Genomic DNA, 23099 nt, shown 5'->3' on the forward strand with positions numbered 1-23099 from the left:
CCTCCATCTCTTCTTCAACTTCCTTCCTTTCCACCAACCTATCTTTTATGTCATTTTCTCTTCTGCCACATTTACCTTAGCTGTTACAGCATCTAATTTAAATAGTATCTCAGAACATTTTTAATTTCAGACTGATTAGATTTCATTTCTACATGAAGAGATTCTCTAGTGTCTTTTATGCTTTTTTCAAGCCCAGCTATTAACTTTATAATTGTTAGCCTGAATTCCATTTCTGACATCTTACTTAAATCCATATGGATTAGATTTGTGGCAGAATTTCCTCTGGTTGTTTTTTTCATTGTGAATTCTTCTTTCTAGTCATTTTGTCCAGAGAAGAATAGATGAATGAGTAAGCAGAATCAAAAATATCAATCACATCTCAGGCAAAATATGCACTGGGCGAATCTGAAGAGGTCAGAAACCAAAACAGAAAAGAAAAGAAAAGAAAAAAAAAAAAAGGCTGGTGGTGGGAGGGAAGAGAGAATATTATCTCACAGAGTGGACAAATCAGGGTGATCCACTTGTTCTTAAGTCTATTTTGGTCTGTGTGTTAGAAGACACTAAATCCCCAAATCACAAAGAAAAAAATTACGAGACTAATACATGCCAGAAAGAAACAGAGACAATCTACAGAAACAGGGACTTTACAGGTAATAAAATGGCATTCAGTTCATATCTTTCAATACTTACTATGAGTGTAAATGGGCCAAATGCTCAATCAAAAGACACATGCTGTCAGATTGGATAAAAAAGCAAGACCCATTTGTATGCTGTCCATAAAAGACTCCTTTTAGACCTAAAGGCACCTCCAGATTGAAAATGAGGGATGGAGAACAATTTATAATGCTAATGGACATCAAAAGAAAACCGGGGTAGCAATCTTCATATCAGACATTTTAGATTTTAAACCAAAGAGTGTAGTAAGGGGTGAAGAGAGACACTATATCATACTTAAAGGGTCTACCCAACAAGAGGATCTAACAATTTTAAATATTTATACTCCTAACTTGGGAACAGGCAATTATATAAACAAATTAATGACCAAAGTAAAGAAATACACTGATAATAATACAAAAAGATTGGGATTACCCCTTGCATATTTTCAAATCATAGTGCTTTGAAACTTCACATTTATCACAAAAGGAAATTTAGAAGGAACACCAACGGTTGGAAGTTAAAGGGCATCCTACTAAAGAATGAATGGGTCAACTAGGAAATTAAAGAAATATTTTTTAAAAAATCATAGAAACTAATGATAATGAAAACACAACTGTTCAAAACCTTTGATATACAGCAAAAGTAGTTCTAAGAGGGAAGTACTTTGCAAAAGAAGCCTCTCTAAAAAAATTTGAAAAATCTCAAATACACAAGCTAACATTAAACCTAAAATAGCTGGAGAAAAAAATAAACAAAAACAAAAACAAAAACAAAAAATCAAATAAAGGCTAAACCAAGCTGGAGAAGAGAAATGATAAAAATTAGAAACCAATGAAATAGAAACCAAAAGAACCAGTAGAACCAATAAAACATATCAATGAAACTAGAAGCTCGTTCTTTGAAAGAATTAATAAGATTAATAAACCACTAGCTAGACTTACCAAAAAGAAAAGAGAAAGGACCCCAGTCAAAAAAATCATGAATGAAAGAAGAGAGATCATGACCAACACCAAGGAAATTTAAAAAAAAAAGAAAAAACAAAACAAAACAAAATTATGAGCAACTATATTGTGAGCAACGATATGCCAACAAATTAGGCAACCTAGAAGAAATGGATGCATTCCTAGAAATTTATAAACTACCAAAACTGAAACAAGAAGTAATAGAAAATATAAACAGACCCATAGCCAGCAAGCAAATTAAAGCAGTAATCAAAAACTTCACCAAAAACAAGAGTCCAGGGCCAGATGGCTTCCCAGAGGAATTCTACCAAACATTTAAAGAAGAAATAATACTTTTTCTACTGAAGTTGTTTCAAAAAATAGAAATGAAAGGAACACTTTCAAATTCATTCAATGAGGCCAGCATTACCTTGATCCCAGAACCAAAGACCTCTATCAGAAAGGAGAATTACAGACCAATATCCCTGATGAATATGGATGACAAAATACTCAGCAAGATCCTAACTAATAGAAAATAACCGTATATTAAAAGTATTACTCACCATGACCAAGTGGGATTTATTCCTTGGATGCAAGCATGGCTCAACATTCACAAATCAATCAACATGATAGATCACATTATTAAAAGAAAAGACAAGAACCCTGTGATCCTCTCAGTTGATGTAGAAAAAAACATTTGACGAAGTATAGCATCTTTATTGATTAACATTCTTCCAAATCTCAATGGGGAAAAACTTTCAGTTTTTCCCCTAGGGTCAGGAAGAGAACAAGGTTGCCCATTCTCACCACTGTTATTCAACATAGTACTAGAAGTCCTAGAATCAACAATCAGACAACAAAAGGAAATAAAAGACATTCAAATCAGCAAAGAAGCCAACTCTCTCTCTTCACAGATGACATGATGCTTTATGCGGAAAACCCCAAAGACTCCACCCCATACAGCAATTCAGTCAAGTGGCAGGATATAAAATCAATGCACATAAATCAGTTGCATTTCTATATACTAACAATAAGACTGTAAAAAGAGAGTTTAAGGTGTTGATCCCATTTACAAGTGCACAAAAACCCATAAGACAGCTGGGAATAAATCTAACCAAAGAGGTAAAGGATTTGTACTAAAAAAAAAACTACAAAACACTTATGGAAGAAATTGAGGAAAACACAAAAAGATGGAAAAATATAGCACATTCATAGCTTGGAAGAATAAGTATTGTTAAAATGTTTGTGCTACCCAGGGCAATCTACATATTCATGCAATTCCTATCAAAATACCATCAATATCTTTCACAGAGCTGGGACAAATAATCCTAAAATTTATCTGGAACCAAAAAAGATCCTGAATCCCCAGGAGAATGTTGAAAAAGAAAACTAAAGCTGAGGGCATAACAATACCTGACATTAAGGTATATTACAAAGTTTGATCATCAAGACAGCATAGTACCGGCACAAAATAGACACATAGATCAATGGAACTGAATAGAGAACCCAGAAATAGACCCTCCACTCAATGGTCAACTAAACCTTGACAAAGCAGAAAAGAATATCCAATGAAAAAAGGATAGTTTTTTCAATAAATGGTGCTGGAGAAATTGGGCAGCCACATGCAAAAGAATGCAACTGGACCATTGTCTTACACCATACACAAATATAAACTCAAAATGAATGAAAGATTTATTTATTCTATTTTTATTTTTTAAAAGATTTTATTTATTTATTTGACAGAGAGAGATCACAAGTAGGCAGAGAGTCAGGCAGAGAGGGGAGGGAAGCAGGCTCCCCGCTGAGCATAGAGCCAGATGCGGGGCTCGATCCCAGAACCCTGAGATCATGACCTTAGTCAAAGGCAGTGGCTTAATCCACTGAGCCACCCAGGTGCCCCTGGATGAAAGATTTAAATGTGAGACAGGAACCCATCAAGATCCTAGAGGTGAAAGTAGGCAGTGACCTCTTTGACTTTGGCCACAGCAACTTCTTGTAAGGCACAACTCTAAAGACAAGGGAAACAGAAGCAAAAATGAACTATTGGGACTTCATCAATATAAAAAGCTTTCTAACAGCAAAGGAAACGGTCAACAAAATTAAAAGTTAACCCACTGAAAGGGAGAAGATATTTGCAAATGACATACCAGAGAAAGGCCTGCTAAGCAAGGTCTAGAAAGAGCTTATCAAACTCAACACCCAAAAAACAAATAATACAGCCCAAATATGAGCAGAAGACATGAATAGACACTTCTTCAAAGAAGACATACAAATGGCCAACAGGCACATGAACAATGTTCCGTATCACTTACCAACAGCAAAATATAAATCAAAACCATGACTGGATAACATTTTATACCAATTAGAATAACTAAAATTAACATGTCAGGAAACAACAAATGTTGGCAAGAATGTGGAGAAAGGGGACTCCTCTTACATTCTTGGTGGGAATTCAAGCTGGTAAAGCTACTCTGGAAAACAGTATGGAGGCTCCTCAAAAAGTTAAAAATAGAGCTACCCTATACCCAGCAATTGCAGTATTGTGTATTTACCCCAAAGATACAGATGTAGTGAAACAAAGGGGCATCTGCATCCCAATATTCATAACAATAGTGTCCACAATAGCCAAATGATGGAATGAGCAGAGATGTCCTTTAACAGATGAATGGATAAAGAAGATATGGTTTATATATATAATGGAATATTACTCAGCCTTCAGAAAGAATGAATACCTACCACTTACATTGATGTGGGTGGAACTGGAGGAAATTATGATAGGTGAAATAAGTCAATCAGAGAAAAACAAATCATATGGTTTCATTATACGTGGAATATAAGAAATATTGCAGAGGATCATAGAGGAAGAGAGGGAAAATAGAATGGAAAGAAATCAGAGAGGGAGACAAACCATGAGACTCCTAACTCTGGGAAACAAACTGAGGGCTGCTGAGGGGAGGTGGGTGAGGGGATGGGGTAATTGGGTGGTGGGCATTAAGGAGGACATATGATGTGATGAGTACTGGGTGTTATATGCAACTGATGAATTACTGAACACTACATCTGAAACTAATGATGTTTCAGATATGTTGTTCAGAACTAATGATATGTTGACTAATTGAATAAAGATAAATAATATAAATAAGTATAAAAATGAAAAAAATAAGTAAAAATAAAAAAATAAAAATAAAAGATAAGTAAAAATAAAAAGTAAAAATAAATTTAAAAAATGTAAGTTTATGATTTTTAAGCATCTTTGTTAGGGAAAAAGAGTAAAGTCCAAGAAAATATTTAATATGCCATTCTCTTTTTCAACCACCTGAATTTTATTCTGCCTGAACTGCTTTAAAAAACTAAGACATTTTTGTATTAGATCAAACTATAGAGGAGCACCTGGGTGACTCAGTGGGTTAAAGCCTCTGCCTTTGGCTTGGATCATGGTCTCAGGGTCTCAGAGTCCTGGGATCTAGCCCTGCATTGGGCTCTCTGCTCGGTGGGGAGCCTGCTTCCCCCTCTCTCTCTGCCTACCTCTGCCTACTTGTGATATCTCTCTCTGTCAAATAAAAAAATAAAATATTAAAAAAAACAACTATAGATAATTCAAAATTTTTTTTTTTTGGACAGTATGATAAAGGGTAGATTGGGGAATTTAAAAAGAGGGTGATATTTACCAAAAATACTCTAATCAGTGCATGTTTTCTTATGCCACTGGGGATAAGATCACCAACTAATTATTTTAATTTCAAAATTAGATTCCACATGTAAAACACACATATCTCTCTTTGAGTTGCTTTCTCCATTTTTCATGTATTTTATGTTCAACAGTTACCTTTAATTTATGTCACAAGGAACATAGCAATAAATAGGTATGTACTTTCTGGATTTCATTTATAAACTGACCAACTTTTAAAAAATAATTACCATTTTTTAAATTTTTCATGGCAAAAATTTAAGCCATTTTTCTTTCTACATTTCACCTCACACTTTAGCTATTTTTCTAAGAACATCTTTCTAAACTTTATCTGCTGTAATTTGCTGGGAATGACCAGCAATCCCTGTACCAAGAGATGAAAGATTACTCCAGACTTTGCTGTGAAAGAGGGGAAAAGGCAAAGGAGTCAATGCTCAGAGATGAAGACCCTTTGCTCTTCTTTGCTCCCACTTTTACTGATCCTTCAAAATAATCACAAATCCTTATCACTGTTTCTCAAGCATGTGATGTGTGACAAGCGGTCTTACTGAAACTGGGAGAATCTGCTTACAGGAAAGATACTAATCTGCATGTTCTACAAGTCCTGCTAAGCATAGCCTAAGGGACACTCCATACATCTCTTAGATCACAGGGCAGCTGTTTGGGCTAATAAAGCTAATGAGCTCATGAACAAAGTAGTCATGTTGACAGTGATGGGATTATGCATAGGCACAGTAACATGGATGTCTACTCACCAAGGACAACCTGGCTATATAGTCACTGCTGAGTACCAATCTGCCAGCAGTCCATGATATAGCACCATGCTCCAGGTTGATCAGCCAGGTACCTAGTGGAAAGTGGACTGCACTGGACCATCATGAAAGAAGCAGCATTTTGTTCTTACTGGAATGGATACTCACTCTGGATATGGATTACTTTCCCTCCATACAATGCTTATCTCAAAACTCTCTCTATGCACTTATAGTATTTTTTTGATCCAATATATTGGTATTCTATACAACATTGGTTCTCATAAAGGATCTCACTTTACATCAAATAAAGTGACCACAGTCATGGAATTCATTAGTTTTCTTATGTTTCCCACTCTCCTGATGCTGCGAGCTTGATTGAAAGGAGGGGTGGCCTTTTGAAGACTCAGTTACAATGTCAGGTATGTGGCCAAAGTTTATAAGGCTAAGTCAGTGTCCTACTTAAGGCTGTATATCCTCTAATCAGTCAGCAATACATGGTGCTGTTTCTTCCAACACATAGCATTCACATGTCCAGAAATCAAGTGGTAGAAATGGGAGTGGTACCTCTCACCACTACTCGTAGTGATCCACTGGCAAAAACTTTGCTAATAAGACACTGTGATCTTATTTTATGTTGGTATAGAGGTCTTAGTCCCAAAGAAAGGAATACTTCCCCTGGGAGACACAAACAAGGATTCTGCTGAACTGGAAATTAATACTGTCACTGTGCAATGCTGGGCTCCTCATGCCTCTGAATCCAAAGACAAAATGTTGCTACCTTACTCTCTGGGATGATTGATCCGGATTACCAAGGGGAAATTGAGCTGGTACTAAAAAACTGGAAATAAAGGTATTTCTTGGATACAGGAAATACTGTAAACAGTCCCTTAGTAGTACTACTACTGACTCAAGTTGTTTGATTCATATGATTCAAGTAAACTGAAATCTACAATAAATTCAGGCAGAACTGTTAGTGGCCCTTTAGGAAGAGAGGTTTGTTTTTTCTTACCAAGAAAGAACCATAATAATCTTAGAAACATGCTGAGAGGAATATGGAATAGGTAGTAGAATATAAGTTTTAAATATCAGCTATGACTATGACCTGTTGTAAATAAGGATTATAATAGTTCTATTTTGTTTTGAACATGTTTCTGTGTGGATGTGTGTATAAACTATTTTGTTTTCTTCTTTCTCTTATCTCTTCATCATCTAACATAAAAAAAGAGTAAACTCTACATTGCAGTATTTAAATTACAAGATATAAAGTAGAGGAGTGAAAAATCCCTTTAGGACTTTGTATCTTCCTCTGGGGAAAGGAAGCATGTTTTTGGTTGAATGCAGGATAATTGTAATGTCCCAAGTGGAATTATAATTTTTATTGTTTTTATTTGGAAATTAGTATGGATGAAGGAGGTGTGTATGGGTGCTAAATTCAAAGGGTGCACTATCATAATCATTTCTATATGGCAATTTGGCTCAATAATTGAGTTGGATACTCATGTACCCATAATCAGTAAAAAAATCGCATTTTTCTAAATCTTAAGTTTTCACCCATGTAAGGACTTTTCTCTAAAATCTATTCTGATATCTAGGTTCAGGTCAAAACAGAACAGTGAAGAAAAGGGAAAACAAAGAAATTTCGGTATCACAGAACCGAAGTGTGTAAAATACTTAAAGATGAAAGGAAAAGCCAATTATATCAAATTCTATTGAAAATTTGAGCAAAATGAAGATAGGTCTTTGGTGATCCCCCAAGGGAAAAAGAGAAATTCGAAAGAGTAATGAATACAAAATCTGGTAGGAATGTGCTCAAGAAATCAGGCTTGTATATAAGTGATATTTAGGGGAGTTTTACTCTAAAACAGACAATAGAGTAGTAGTTGGGGAAGGTGGTGGGAAGGATCTGGGAAGGGTTTTTCAAGACAAGATGTTACAACTTGCCCTTGTTCTTATTGAAAGCTATTGATGCAGGAAAAAGTGGATCACTGATGAATCAAAGCCATTGATGAGATGGAAGTTAGTCATTACACTAAGGAGCACAAGGAGTTTAAAAGAAGGGAAAGCAAAGATTATGGGTACAGATGTAGGCATGTTATTAGATAATATAATGGAAGAATATGAAAGTTTACTTCTGTTCGTGTCTTTTTTTCCTAGTGAAATAAGGAGCAAGATAATCATCAGAAAGAAGAAAATAGAGTAAGTATGTATGTGTGTCTTACGTTAGCAAAAGGAAGGCTGTGAAATAACTTTCTGAGAGAAGTTAATATATAGGTTAGGTACAGTGGAAGAAAGGTTGGAAAAGAAAGGGACTACTATATCAACATCATTTGTATCTACAATTTTATTTTAGGTTATTCGAGGTTGGGGGAACAGGTGGTGGGTAATGGGGAGGGCACGTTTTGCATGGAGCACTGGGTGTTGTGCAAAAAGAATGAATACTGTTACGCTGAAAAAATAAATAAAATGGAAAAAAAATTAAAAAAAATAAAAAAAATAAAAAAAATATATATTGGAAAAAAAAATATATATATATGTATACACATATATATGTGTGTGTATATATATATATATGTATGCATGTATCTCTATCTCTATCTATCTATCTATCTATTATTTTAGAAAGGAAGAGAGAGTGTGGAGGGTCAGGGCAAAGAGAGAGGGAGAGGAAATCTCAAGCACACTCTGCACTGAGTTCAAGCCCAATGTGGGACTCAATCTCTGACCCAGAGATCATGACCTGAGGCAAAATCAAGAGTCAGCTTCTCACCTGACTGAGCCACCTAGGTGCCTCTGTCTACAATTTTAAATTAAATTACAATGATTAAAATATCTAATTTTGGTTAAAAATTTATATTAGATAATATAAAATGAAGTTTTGAAATAGCACATAACTTGTAACACTTGAAGATTATACATTTTAATGTAAAATCTATTTTGTTGTATCTTTAAAACAATAATATGCTTTACTTTATTGAATTTTCCGTGCCTTATCTAACAGCGTTTAAACTAACTGCTCTTGTGGGCAATACGCCAAACTACTTACATTTGTTGACTCATTCATAGCTAGCTGAAACTCTGAATTCTAACTATCTCCAGTGGTAGAAGTTTAATCATTTGGATCACTGCTTGCTCTGGAAACAAACTGAGCAGAAATTGAAATTATCATCCTCCTAAACCCAAGAAACATTCTCAGGGGCATTGACCTATTTTAAGTTTTCTGGGTAAACTGCACTAGACTACATTCTCAACTCGGGCCATGGTGTCAAAACACAGTGCTGTCCAGTGTATTTTGCAGGTTTTCACATGGCCTACAACTACTGCTTCTGAAAGAAAGAGAAAGGCTGTGGCGTCATTACTCCCCTACCCCACAGGTTTATTTATTCTTCTCAACAGGTAGAAGCATTTCATTCAGTATTTATTGAACATATCCTGTGGGCACAATACCAGGAAACTGATGATAGTAAATGAGCCAGATTATATTGTTAGCAAGCAGATGTTGGAGCATTATTTGTCACCTGTGACTAGTGGGGTGCTTGACTTTAGCTGATGTGTGAAAATTCAGCAAAGCAGCTGGAATCCTTTATGTGAATGTGTTTGAGTTTTTTGCAAGGATGTTAGTAAAAATGTAGTTCATTGGAGATTGGTTTCCTGGTATATAAATTCAGAAACTCATAACCTCATATAACAGAGCTCTGTTTTCATCAATTACAATAAAGACATCCACAGACGTTATGGGAAATATTTATGTATTATTTTCTCTATATCACCACTTCTCTCCTGAAAATGAGTTTTATCCAACACAAGGATGAGCTTACAAAATGAAACCTGAGATAAAGCCAGGTTGCCACTGTAAATACCAAATGAATTTTTCTAAATTTCTTTTTATCCATGCCATATGTTATTAAATTAGAGCAATCAAATGGATCCTAAAGATACTGCCTCTTCAAACATTGTCAAAATATATTCAATTCTACAAAAATAAAGCCTCTTTGTGAATAAAATAAAGCAACTAATTTCCCATGAATATGGAATTCTGGTTATCCATAAATATTGACTAAGGAAGACAACTTTGATTGGCTCTGAATCATCTTTGTAATTTTGGTTATTTATCTTATGCATCCCTATTTTCAACGATGACACTTTTTCCTTAGTTTTCTCTTTCACACTCTGTCTCTCATCTTTTCCTTCCCACTTGTTCTCTTGCCCTCCCTTTCTCTCCCTTTCTCTTTCACTCTCTCTGGAAGAAAAAGAAATTAAAAAAAAAACAAACCTACATACTCTTGAGATATTAATCTGATTAATACTTATCTAAAACCATAAGTCTGATCCCCATCCCCTCTCTTGCAGCCTAAACTTTCTCCATCCACCTCAGTAAAGGAGAGTTTAACTTTTGGATTACTCAAAACTAAAATTCTAAATTCATCTTGCTAGACTGGTCTTTTTGTATCAGCTTCTACACTCAAATTATCAGCAAATCTTAGCTCTATCTTCCCAGTATTTCTGATTCCAACAACTTTCCCCCCAAATATACGAATATCGTTCTTGTTCAAATTCCCATTTGTCTTATTGTTTGCAGCTATGCCCATACTAGTCTCTTTTCTCTTATCCTTGCCCTTTTCAGTTCATTCTCTGTATATTAGCCAAGGAAATTACTTTAAAATTAAAATAAGATCAGCTTACTCTTATTTCACACTTTACAATGGTTTTCCATCTCTTAAATTGACCTATGAGAAGCTACATGCTTGGTTCTCTGCTATCTTTCTGATCTAATTCCCTAGCAGTCTTCTGCTTGCGTCCTCTACCTTAGCTGTGCTTGCTACCTTACTCCTCTTTGCTCACGTTAAACATACTCTGAGATCAGGACCTGAACCAAAACCAGGAGTCTGACACTTAAGCAGCTGTGCCACCCAGGTGCCCCAGATTGTATTTTTAATTGTCTAAAACCAAATCCATTTTATTTAGCAACTGCATTTCTTACCATTTTAAAGCATTGGGCATAACTTCCACATTTCATCTACTTATTAGTAGGAAAATAACAAAAAATAAATAAGTAAATATCCCATAGATTTTTTTTTTAAAGAAAGAGGTTCTCATTGCAACCGTCTGAGTATTTCCCAGTAAGCTAAAGTGGAAAGAAAAGATAATGGTTGCCTCAGGTTTTACGTCATTCATTTAGAATAGCATATGAACTAAGACAGCAGGTGAGAGAAAATGAATATAACAACTATAAATAGAAATACCACAAGAGAGTTTGTCACTGTGTTTTTTGTGATCTCTATGAAATTTTGCTTCTAGATAGAGTATAGAGGAAAATACTCTCAACATCATGAAAACACAATTAGACATGGGCCAGAAAATAACCTCCATAACCTGAGTTCTTTCTTACCATTTTATTATGTAAAATAATAATAACAATAATAATAATAATTTGGAAATTCATTTATATAGGACCTAAGAACTTAGTCATATCACATGGTCTGGGAACCTCATTCTCTTAGAGAAAGGACACAAAACAAAACTATGAAAAAGCAAATAAATGAAATAAATGAAATCCATAGAAGGAAAAGAAGTAGCAGTCAGTCAAAGGAAAAAGATTTTGGAATGAAGTAAAATACAATTTCACATGTAATTAAAAAAAAATAAATGACATACAAATATTAAATTCATGTCAATGATTATCAACATATTAATCAAGGAACTATACAACTGAAAAAGTTGTTGTAAAGAACATTTTGAGTTTCTTGGTATTAGGGACATTAAGAAATTGTTGAAATAAGATTACTGGATTGGCTGGCTGTAAACTGTTAAATGTTGTTATTTAAAATAGAGTTACTTTGGGGTGCCTGGGTGGCTCATTGAGTTAAGCCTCTGCCTTCGGCTCAGGTCACGATCTCAGGGTCCTGGGATCGAGTCCCACATCAGGCTGTCTGCTGGGCAGGGAGACTGCTTCCTCCTCTCTCTCTGCCTGCCTCTCTGCCGACTTGTGATCTCTCTCTGTCAAATAAATAAATAAAATTATTTTTAAAAAGTCTTAAAAATTTTTAAAAATAGAGTTATTTTATACTTTGATGGGGACAGCTCTGTACTTACCCCTGGAGATGGTTGGATGTCTGGTTCAATTCTTGGCTGAAATAAGGTCCATCTTACCAACTAATCATTTGTGGTGTACATTTAAAGTCTGAAACTCTTCTGGTAGCAAAGAGAGTTTGTTTGTGGATGACTCTCACCTTGTATAAGAAGTTGGACAACTTGGCTTAACTAAATGACCAGAGGGACATAAAGTACATTACTGGAAACTTTTGTCTGGACCTCTCTAAAACCAAGATTCATCATCACAGTCTCTAAAATTCCAACCCAAGATGTACATCTCTGTGTAAGAAAAAGGACTTCAGGGAGTGTAAGTCTTCATAGCTCTTGGACCCCCTCCAAAGGTTGTTAAACTTATTTTCTTTTGCTATTTTATGTTTCTTTTTATTACAAGCCTTGACTATATTCTCTTTTTAAAAAGATTTTATTTATTTATTTGACAGACAGAGATCATAAGTAGGCAGAGAAGCAGGCAGAGAGAGAGGGGGAAGCAGGCTCCCTGCTGAGCAGAGAGCCTGATGCGGGGCTTGATCCCAGGACCCTGGGATCTGACCTGAGCCAAAGGCAGAGGCTTTAACCCACTGAGCCACCCAGGCACCCCAAGCCTTGACTATTCTATAGAGTCCCAAGATCCCTTGCAAATATTCAAACCTCTGTGATATTTACAATTATACAGAGAAGTTAAAAAAAAAAAAAAGACAACAGAACAACACCAAAATATATGTATCCTTTGATGTTATCTTTTCTATGGGAAAGAAATTCCTGGAACCCTACTAAATAACAACAACCTAACATGGAAACTTTCTAGTTATCTTGGCTCTAATTGGATAGTAAATAGCAAATCAAACAAAAATATATTGTTCTCCAGAATGAAATAATTCTGCAGAGTGCTTGTGAAACAATTCCCTAGAATGGGATGGAAAGCACATGCTATATTTTAAATGACTTTCTTAATAATGACAAAAGTAAAATTTAGATGATCTAGTAGTTATTGTGTTTGTTCATTTTAAGATACTATAGTGGTAATGCTTTCTTATTCATTTTTTTGATAGTGACACTTATTTTCCTTTATACTTTTAGCTATTATATTGCTAGAGATAAAATATTTTATTTATTTATTTGGGAGAGAAAGAGCATGAGGAGGGGAGAGAGGCAAAGAGGGAGAAGCAGGCTCCCCGTTGAGCAGACAGTACAAGGCAGGGTCTTGGATCAAGACTTGAGCCAAAGGCAGATACTAAATCAACTGAATCACCCAGGCACCCTTTGGAGAGTGATATTTAAACGACATAGGTAATAATATCTAGGGCAATTTACCTGATCTGCTATAATTAAAGATATCTCAACTAGGAACTGAGATCCTATAAGGAAATTACACTTTACGCTTATGCTTATCTAGATACATTTTAGCACAAGTGTATTTATCAAGGTTGAACAGTTCAGATGGCTTACCTAGCGCTGAATGAAAAAGCTCTGAATGTCTTTATTTATTTATTTATTTATTTATTATTGATTTATTTTTTAGCATTGAAGATAATACAGTGAGCAACCTGGGCATTCTGGTAGTCTATTATATTGCTAGAGATAAAAGGGGGAAAAGGATTAATATGGAAGTTTAATGTGGAGTTAAGGAAAGGGAATTTTTTTTTCAGAGTTTCCATACTCTATATGCTTACATATATAGACATAGACATACACATTATACATATATGCATCTGTATGGAGAGTCTACATTTGTTTGTCATTTAATAAAATACAAAATTTAAGATATAAGATACATCTAATATATGTCCACACAGCTTCCAATAGTGAAAGTTGGACACCCAACACAAGGTAACAGTATAAATTTTAAAAGTAAGAAAAAGCTTAGGTCATAAAGAAAATGGCATTGCTAGTGTGACATGTCTTTTCAAAACTCACTATTTTTAAGGAAGATTTAAACTTGATTTATACATAGCATTGATGGAAAACTGAATCTCCAACAATTCAGTTAATTTCTAGAGTGATATGTGATATAATCACACAAAAATCTTATATACAAATATATATATTATAAAATATTTTACTATAACTGATTCTCAGGGAATTGTATTTTATATAATTTTAATATAGACTGCCATTTTTTAAATAAAAATGCAAAATATGAACTTTGATATAAGAGATTTTAAAGATCATAGTTTATTTCACAAGATATATTTTGAATATAATTTCAAGCTTTTCTTTTATATAATTATGCTGATAGAAAGTATTTATCTCCAAGTACACTGTATTATAAAAGGAATATATTATTATTTAGTTTGCTGCTTTTTTTCTGATGTTTTTAGCCTTCATAATTATGACTAGTTATTTCAGGAGTTGCCAGAATTTAACTACCCATTTTGTTGCTAATGGCATAGAGATCTAACAGTCCATAGTTAACTTTGTTCTATCAAGAATATTTTTAAAGGATTTGCATAAAAGCCTAGTCAGACATTTCTTGCAGAATCAAAGATTGATTTTTAAACTTTAATTTAAGGAGAAATAGTTTAGCTAGAAAATGTATCCTGTTTAAGCTCTCTGGAGATTTTATTACAATAATTATAGACTCTGGTTTTTTTTTGTATATTCATCTCTAAAATTAAATTCTTTGTAATTAAGTGAAAGTGTTGTGCTGTGGTATTTTCTAACTGTAAAAACAATCAGGTTTCAAAGAATGAAGTACCTCATTAGAGCTAAAATATAATGATCACCTGAGTATTTTTCCAACAAACTAATTTTGCTTTACAGTTATAACTTGCCACATTTATTGTGATATCTTTATCACATAATGAAAAGTAAGTATTTATATGCTTATTGCTGACAAGTTAGAAAATGAGCATGAGTTCATAGTCCTACTGTGGAGATGTTCTAGAGGTCAGAGGAAAAAGGAAAGACTATGAAGAATTACAGTAAAACCAGTGAGAAATATCTGAGAAAAGAGAAGGCATTTAAAAAAAAAATATTTTGTTTATTTTTTGTCAGAGAGAGAACAAGTAGGCAGAGTGACAGGCAGAGACAGAGAGAGAAGCAGACTCTCTGCTGAGCAAGTAGCCTGATGCAGGACTCCATCACAGGCCCTGGTATCATGGCCTGAGCTGAAGGCAGCGTCCTAACCGACTGAGCCACCCAGGCGTCCCAAGAGAAGGCATTTTGACCCAATGAAGAAAGGAACTGGAAGAGCTGAAAAGAGCCAGTCTCCAGATTTGAGGGACAAATGAGGTAATGAGCAGAAATTTGAGTTTGTTTTTATTTTTTGTTCTCAGATGCGAACACATTCTCCTGTACAAATTATTGTGCACTCGCCACTGCAGAACAGAAAATTATCACTACCAGAGCCGTATTGTAGGTTACATCTGGATGAGTCAAAAAATCCTAGTTACTCTGGATATGGAGTCAATAACTACAGGTAAAGGCAAGTCTGAGAGTATCCTTTTCATTCACTTCTCAACATTCTTCGCCTGAATGCAACATAAGAGGAAAGCTTTCAGAAAGATGCAGAGAATAAGCAGAAGGCAGAAAGAGTAGCTTAAAGGTCAAGCTACTGATGTTCTCTAAGTACTTATTATTAACAAAAACAAAACAAAAGTTAACAAAATAACCTGATACCTTAATGGAAAATAAATTCATAGGCAAGAAACAGATTTTTTTCTTGTTCTAGTATGGTAATATAAACTCAAAGAACACATTCTCCCAATTAATTACAACTTAAAACTTAGGACAAAATGAAAGAAATGAGACTTAAATGTCAATCAAAGCTGGCAGACTTTGGAGGGTTGTTAACTTGGAGAAGTAATTCTCAGTGGGAAGTTTTCCTTTTTTTTTTTTTTTTTTAAATAATGTGTCGTGGGCTCCACTCTAATGGTTCTTCTTTTAAAAAGGCAGATTTATTAAGGTATGATTGATACACAAAGAAGTGCACGTACTTAGTGAGTATAATTTGATGAGTCAGATATATGTAAATAACCATAATGCTAGCACCACAATCAAGTTACTAAACATACCCAAAACTTCCCATAGTTTCCTGTATCTTTTGCTTTTTTGTTTATTTGTTTTTAGGTAAGAATACTTGAGATGTATCCTCAGATTTTGAAGTGTGCAATACCATATTGCTAACTATAGGCACAATGTTGTTCAGCAGATCCTCTTACATAGCTAAAGCTTTATACCATTTAAGTAATAGCTCCTTGTTCCCCCCCTCCCCAGCATGTGGAAATCAGTATTGTATCTTCTCCTTCCAAAATTTAATTTCTTTAGATATCTCAAATAAGAATCTGTCTTTCGGGGCGCCTGGGTGGCTCAGTGGATTAAGCCGCTGCCTTCGGCTCAGGTCATGATCTCAGGGTCCTGGGATCGAGCCCCGCATCGGGCTCTCTGCTCTGCAGGGAGACTGCTTCCTCCTCTCTCTCTGCCTGCCTCTCTTCCTACTTGTGAGCTCTCTCTCTGTCAAATAAATAAATAAAATCTTTAAAAAAAAAAAAAGAATCTGTCTTTCGCATAGGTTTATTTCACTTAACCTAATGTCCTCCAGATTCATTCATGTTGTTGAAAATGGCAGGATTTCCTTCTTTTTTTAAGGCTGAATCATACTGCATTGTATGTACATACCAAATTATCTTTATCCATTTATCTGTCAATAGATATAGGTTATTTCTATATCTTGGCTATTGTGAATAGTGCTGCAGCGAACATAGGGATGCAGATATTTTTTGAGATTCTAGTTTCCAGTTTTTTGAATATATATCAGGAGTGAGATTTTTGTTAGTTCTATTTTTAATTTTTAAGAAATATCAATCCTTGTTTTCTATAACTGCTGCACCATTTTACATTCCCATCACAGTGTACAAGGTTATCAAGTTCTCCACAATCTTGTGAATATTTCTTATATTTTGTTCTTTTAATAATACCCATCTAAACAGATGTGAAATAAGATATCATTGTTTTGATTTGCATTTTTCTGATAATTAATGATGTTGGACATCTTGTAATATTCCTATTTGTCATTTGTAAGTTTTTTTTTAATACACTGTACACTGAAAACTACAATGTAACTGAAAACTACAAGACATTGGTGAAAGGAATTAAGGAAACACAAGTAAGTGTATATATACCCCATGTTCACAGATTGAAAAGGTGATTATTGTTAAAATTAATATAGCCCATACTGCCCACTGTGATCTACAGATTTAATGCTATTCCTCTATTCCTACCAAAGCCCTAATGGCATTTTTTGTTAAAAAAAAAAAAAACAAAAACAACCCTTTTGTTTGTTTGTTTATTAGAACAGAAAATAACAATACTTAAATTCATACAGAAACATGAAAATCCCAGAATAGTCAAAGTGATCTTGAGCAAGAAGAAAAAAGCTGGGGACATCATACTTTCTGGTTTCAAAATATATAGATACAGTTACAGAAATTAAAATAGTATAATGCTGGCATAAAGATAGACACATAAACCAATACAACTAAATTGAGAGCCCAGATATAAACCCATACATATAAAATCAACTGATCTGGGGCGCCTGGGTGGCTCAGTGGGTTAAAGCCTCTGCCTTCGGCTCAGGTCATGATCCCAGGGTCCTGGGATCAAGCCCCGCATCTGGCTCTCTGCTCCTTGGAGAGCCTGCTTCCTCCTCTCTCTGTCTGCCTCCCTGCCTATCTGTGATCTGTCTCTCTCTCTGTCAAATGAATAAATTAAAAAAAATAAAATAAAATAAAATAAAATCAACTGATCTTTGGCAAGGGTACCAAGAATACACAACAGGGTAAGAAAACTCTCTTCAACAAGTCATGCTGGGAAAACTAAATATATACATGCAAAATAATAATAGTAATGAAAAATTGGATCCATACCTTACACCATGCATAAAAAACAACTCAAAATAGGTTGAAGACTTAATTGTAAGACCTGAACCTCAAACTTCTAGAAGAAAACATAGTGAAAAATCCTCTTGTCCTTAATCTTGGCAATGATTTCTTGGATATGACATACAAGCACCAAAAAGTAAAAATAAACAAGTAGGACTACATTGAACTAAAAACCAACTATATATCAAAAGAAATAATCAACAGAATGCAAAAGCAACCTAGAGAATGGGAGAAAATATTGCCAAACTATATGTTTGATAAGGAGTTGGTTACCAAAATGTATCAAAGATTCCTAATGCAAAAAAACAAAAACAAAAACAAAAACAAATCTTAACAAATAGGCAAAGGATTTGAGGAATAATTTCCATTTTATTTTAAACTTCTTGTTTTTCTGATAGGATGGGTATCAATCTCAGTAGCATGGGGGAGTTGACAGACTAGATACAGAAACTAAAATATAAATCTGTCATTCTGAATAAGGAACAGAAAGCATATTGGGCTGACAAGTATTGGAAGAATCTTGGAAGTATCCTTGGGGAAAATGTTCTCCAATTTTGTATATGGACACACACAAATCTTATCTTCACCCCTGAGACACCTGAGGCACAGAACAGACTCAAGGCAAGTATGGCAAAGGCTTTAAAAACTGAAGTGATATTTGAATCACCTGCATGTAAGTCATGCATAGAATAGAGCCAAATCAGTATAGCAAAGGCTTGCCTGACTGAACTGAGATTACAACCATGGCCAACAGAAAGGCAAAGCTTATGGTCAGAAGTTCACTAAGTATATAGACTGCTAAAATCAAAGCAACATAATTTTCTGACACGTTATGATAATACCCAGTATGTACACAACACAATGAAAGTGTCCTGGATAGTATACAAAATTACATGACAATGGACTAGGAAAATGTAATCAATCCTCAAGGAAACAAAGAAACAGTCAACAAGACTCAACTCAAGATGACCCAAATGCTGTAACTATCAGCAAAGAATTTAAATCAGTTGCTATAACTATTTTCTTTTTTTTTTCTTAAGATTTTTATTTATTTATTTGGCAAACAGAGATCACAAGTAGGCAGAGAGGCAGATAGAGGGAGAGGGGGAAGAAGGCTCCCCGCTGAGCAGAGAGCCCGATGCAGGGCTGGATCCCAGGACTCTGAGATCATGACCCGAGCCAAAGGCAGAGGCTTTTACCCACTGTGCCACCCAGATGCCCCTGCTATAGCTATTTTCAAAGAAATAATGGAAACACACTTGAAATGAATGAAAAAGAAACTGAAACTATTTTTTAAATTGAAATGGAAATTTAAAAACTGAAAAATGCAAAACATGAAGAAAAAAAAAAAGAAGACTCTCTTGATGAGCCAAATAACTGAATGGAGATAACAGATAAAGGAGTCAGTGAAGTTGAGGATGAAAAGCAATAAAGGAAAAATTAGCAAAGCCCAAGGGGTTATTGACAACAACAAAACATCTAACATCTATAAAATTAGATTTTTATAGCATTTTTTTAGACATTGCACTCAGATTTTCTACAAAACAAACATAAAGAGAACAATCTTAGACGTATCTAAGAGAAAAATAAATGCAACACACAGTTGAATAACAACTTGAAGGACTTCTGATTTCTCATAGAATCCATAGAAGCCAGAAAAACCATTAAAAATGCTTTTAAGATATGGAAAAAAAAAACAAAAAGAACAACCATAAATCCAAAGTTCCATTTTCAGTAAAAATATTTTTCAAGAATGAGGGTGATTTACATAAGCCTAAAGAGAACTCAGAGAAGAGAAATTGTTATCAGCACATATAAAGGCAAAAGGATGTTTTGAGATTTAAAGGAAATCATTAAAAAAAAGGAGAATATGGATCTCAGAATTGAAAAAAGAGCAACTGAATTGGTAAATAAGTGAATGAATCCTAAAAGCTATCTTTTTTCTCTTAAGTACTTTAAAGTGTATATGATTATTAATTAAAAATAACATCATCTGAGGGGTTATCAATATATTTAAATATTACATATTGGAAACTATTACAGAATTTTAGTGAAGGTAGTGGGAAGGGGTGATTTGATTGCGTTTCTAAACCTTACATAAAGTAGTAAAATATCGATCCTAAGTAGACTGTGAAGTTTGAAAAGTTAGATATGTATATTGTAATACTTAAAGCAATTATTAAAAAAATACAAAGAAATGACAACAAAAATCAATAGATAAATTAAATAGAATGCTAACAATACTAAAATACTTAAAGAAACAGAATATGAGAAACAAATGATCAAAACAGAGAAAGAAAAAAATAGTAATAAAAATGGCAAACCCAAGTCTAATCATACTGATAACTATATTGAATATTATACAAATATTATACAAAATATACAAAAATTATTAATTTTTGTAGAGCAGTTTTAGGTTCCTAACAAAGTTGAGAAGGTGTAGAGATTTCAAATATACCCCCTGTCTCCACACATGCATAGTCTTTTCTATTATGGACATAGCACATCAACAACATAGTAGAACTGTTACACTTGATGAATCTATATTGACACATAATAATCACTCAATATATATAATTTATATTAGGGTTAACTCTTGGTGTTGTACGTTTTATGGGTTTAGACATGTGTACAATGGTGTGTGCCATTATAGTATAATACAGAGTTCACTGTGCTAAAAATCCTCTGTGTTCTGTTGCTCATCCTCCCTCTCCCACCACCTCTGGCAAACCATTGATCTATTTATTGTCTCTATCGATTTTTCTTTTCCAGAATGTGATATAGTTGAAATCACACAGTATGCGGCCTTTTCAGATTGGCTCCCATCACTTAGTAATACACATGTAAGGTTCTTCCATATGTTTTTATGGTTTGATAGCTCATTTTTTTAATGCTGAGTAATATTTCATCATTTGGATATGCCACAATTTATTTATCCATTCACCTACTGAAGAATATCTTGATAGCTTCAAAGTTTGGATTATAAATAAAGCTGCTCTAAACCTCTGGATGCAGCTTTTGATGTTATCAGCATTCAGAATTTTGGCCTTTGTAATAAATATTTAGCAAAATATTAACTTTTTAGATTTGAAATAAAAACAGAGATTGGCAAAACGAATAAAAAGCATGCTTTATTATAATTGATTTAATTAATGTGGAGAAATTGGAACTCTTGTATTTTTGGTGGGAATGTAAAATGGAGAATAGTTTGGCAGATTTTCAAAATGACAGCAAAGTGCTACAGTGTGTCTCAGCAGCTGTTCTCCTAGGTAAATCTAAGAGAAATGCAAATATATCCACACAAAAATATTAATGTTCATACCATCATTATTCATAATAACCAAAATGGAAACAATCAAAACGTCCTTCAGCTGATGAATAGGTAAATACAATGTGACATTTTAATACAGTGCATGCAACAATAAGGATGAACTCTAGAAGCTTTATTCTAAATGAAAAAAAATCCAGTCATAAAAGATCACATCTCTACAATTCCACTTACCTGAAATACTCAGTGTAAGTAAGTCTACAGAGACAGAAAGCATATTAGTGGGTGCCTGGGGCTTACACAGAGGGGAGGTTTCAGAATTGTTGGAGTGATTGCTATTGGGCAGAGTTTTTGACATGATAAAATTTTCTAAATTGTAGTGATAGGACACAACTCTGTGAATGCACTAAAAAGCATTCCATGTACACTCTAAATTGATGAATTGCATGGTTTATGAATTATATGTTAATATCTGTTTAAAAAATAAACACACTGAAAGCAAACAATGAAAACTTGAAGTGCAGGGGGTACCTGGATGGTTCAGTCAGAAGAGCGTGGGATTCTTGCTCTCAGGGTCATGAGTTTGAGCCCCACATTGGGTTTAGAGATTACTTAAATATAAATGAGTAAATAAACTTAAAAAATAATGAAGTTCATGTGACATAAATTATTTGATCTACCTAATGACAATCCAATATGAATATTGGCAAACTAGACTCCACGCAATAACTTAGGAGATCTGCAAAATAACAATACTTCATGCTTGGTATGAGGGACTTTGCATTTATACTTCAATGGAAACTCACAGTCAGTTCCAAACATCAATATTCCTTATTAACATTTGGAAGACAATTGAGTTTTATTTTTTTTATTTTTTTTTAATATTTTATTTATTTGACAGAGAGAAATCACAACTAGGCAGAGAGGCAGACAGAGAGAGAGGAAGAAGCAGGCTCCCTGCAGAACAGAGAGCCCGATGCGGGGCTCGATCCCAGGACCCTGGGATCATGACCTGAGCCGAAGGCAGAGGCTTTAACCAACTGAGCCACCCAGGCGCCCCAGACAATTGAGTTTTAGATGTGCTATTATTCATATTATGACTTTTTTGTCACTGATTTCCCAGGACTATCTATATAATAAGTGGTACTCAAATCCTAGTTTTATCAATATTAAGGCATTTCCTGAATGAGTAAATATATATTTACACTTCATAATTTCCTTTGTTGTAATTTAAAATACAGGAACATAGAGTTGAACTGAAACTAGATCCTCTTTATCAGCTTCACAGTGGAGGTATATAAATTATGTGTATAGCACCTTTGACAGCAGTAATTTTTTTTTCAATAATTTAGTGTAGCATACTAGTTTAAGAAGCAGCATATTTATTGCTAGACATCTCCAAATATTTAATTTCTCCTTATGTTGAAGCAACTATGGTCCTATAAATCTCATAAAGCAGCTCCCATCTGCTATCTAAAGCAAAAATTACATGTCTACTCTCAGTTCTACAGTAGAAAACCTCCAATATTTGTAGGTAAATAAAATGTCTGTACTCATTTTTTTAGTTTCTAGAGTTAATTCATCATTCAAAAATATTACTCATATAAAGTGATTTCATACACCTAAATATCAATTTAAAGTCCCCCGGACTACAGTCATTTATTTATTCATTCTTGCATTTACTAGGAAATCTATCCATCTATCCCACTATGATTTCATCCTAATAGCCAGCCATCAAACATGCATTGACTGAGCTTCAACAAAAATCCAGGTTAACTGAATAAATATGCTAATTAAAGGGAGTTCAAGATATGTGATCCACAG

This window comes from Meles meles, chromosome 2 (genome assembly GCF_922984935.1).
Source record: "Meles meles chromosome 2, mMelMel3.1 paternal haplotype, whole genome shotgun sequence".
Taxonomy (NCBI): domain Eukaryota; kingdom Metazoa; phylum Chordata; class Mammalia; order Carnivora; family Mustelidae; genus Meles; species Meles meles.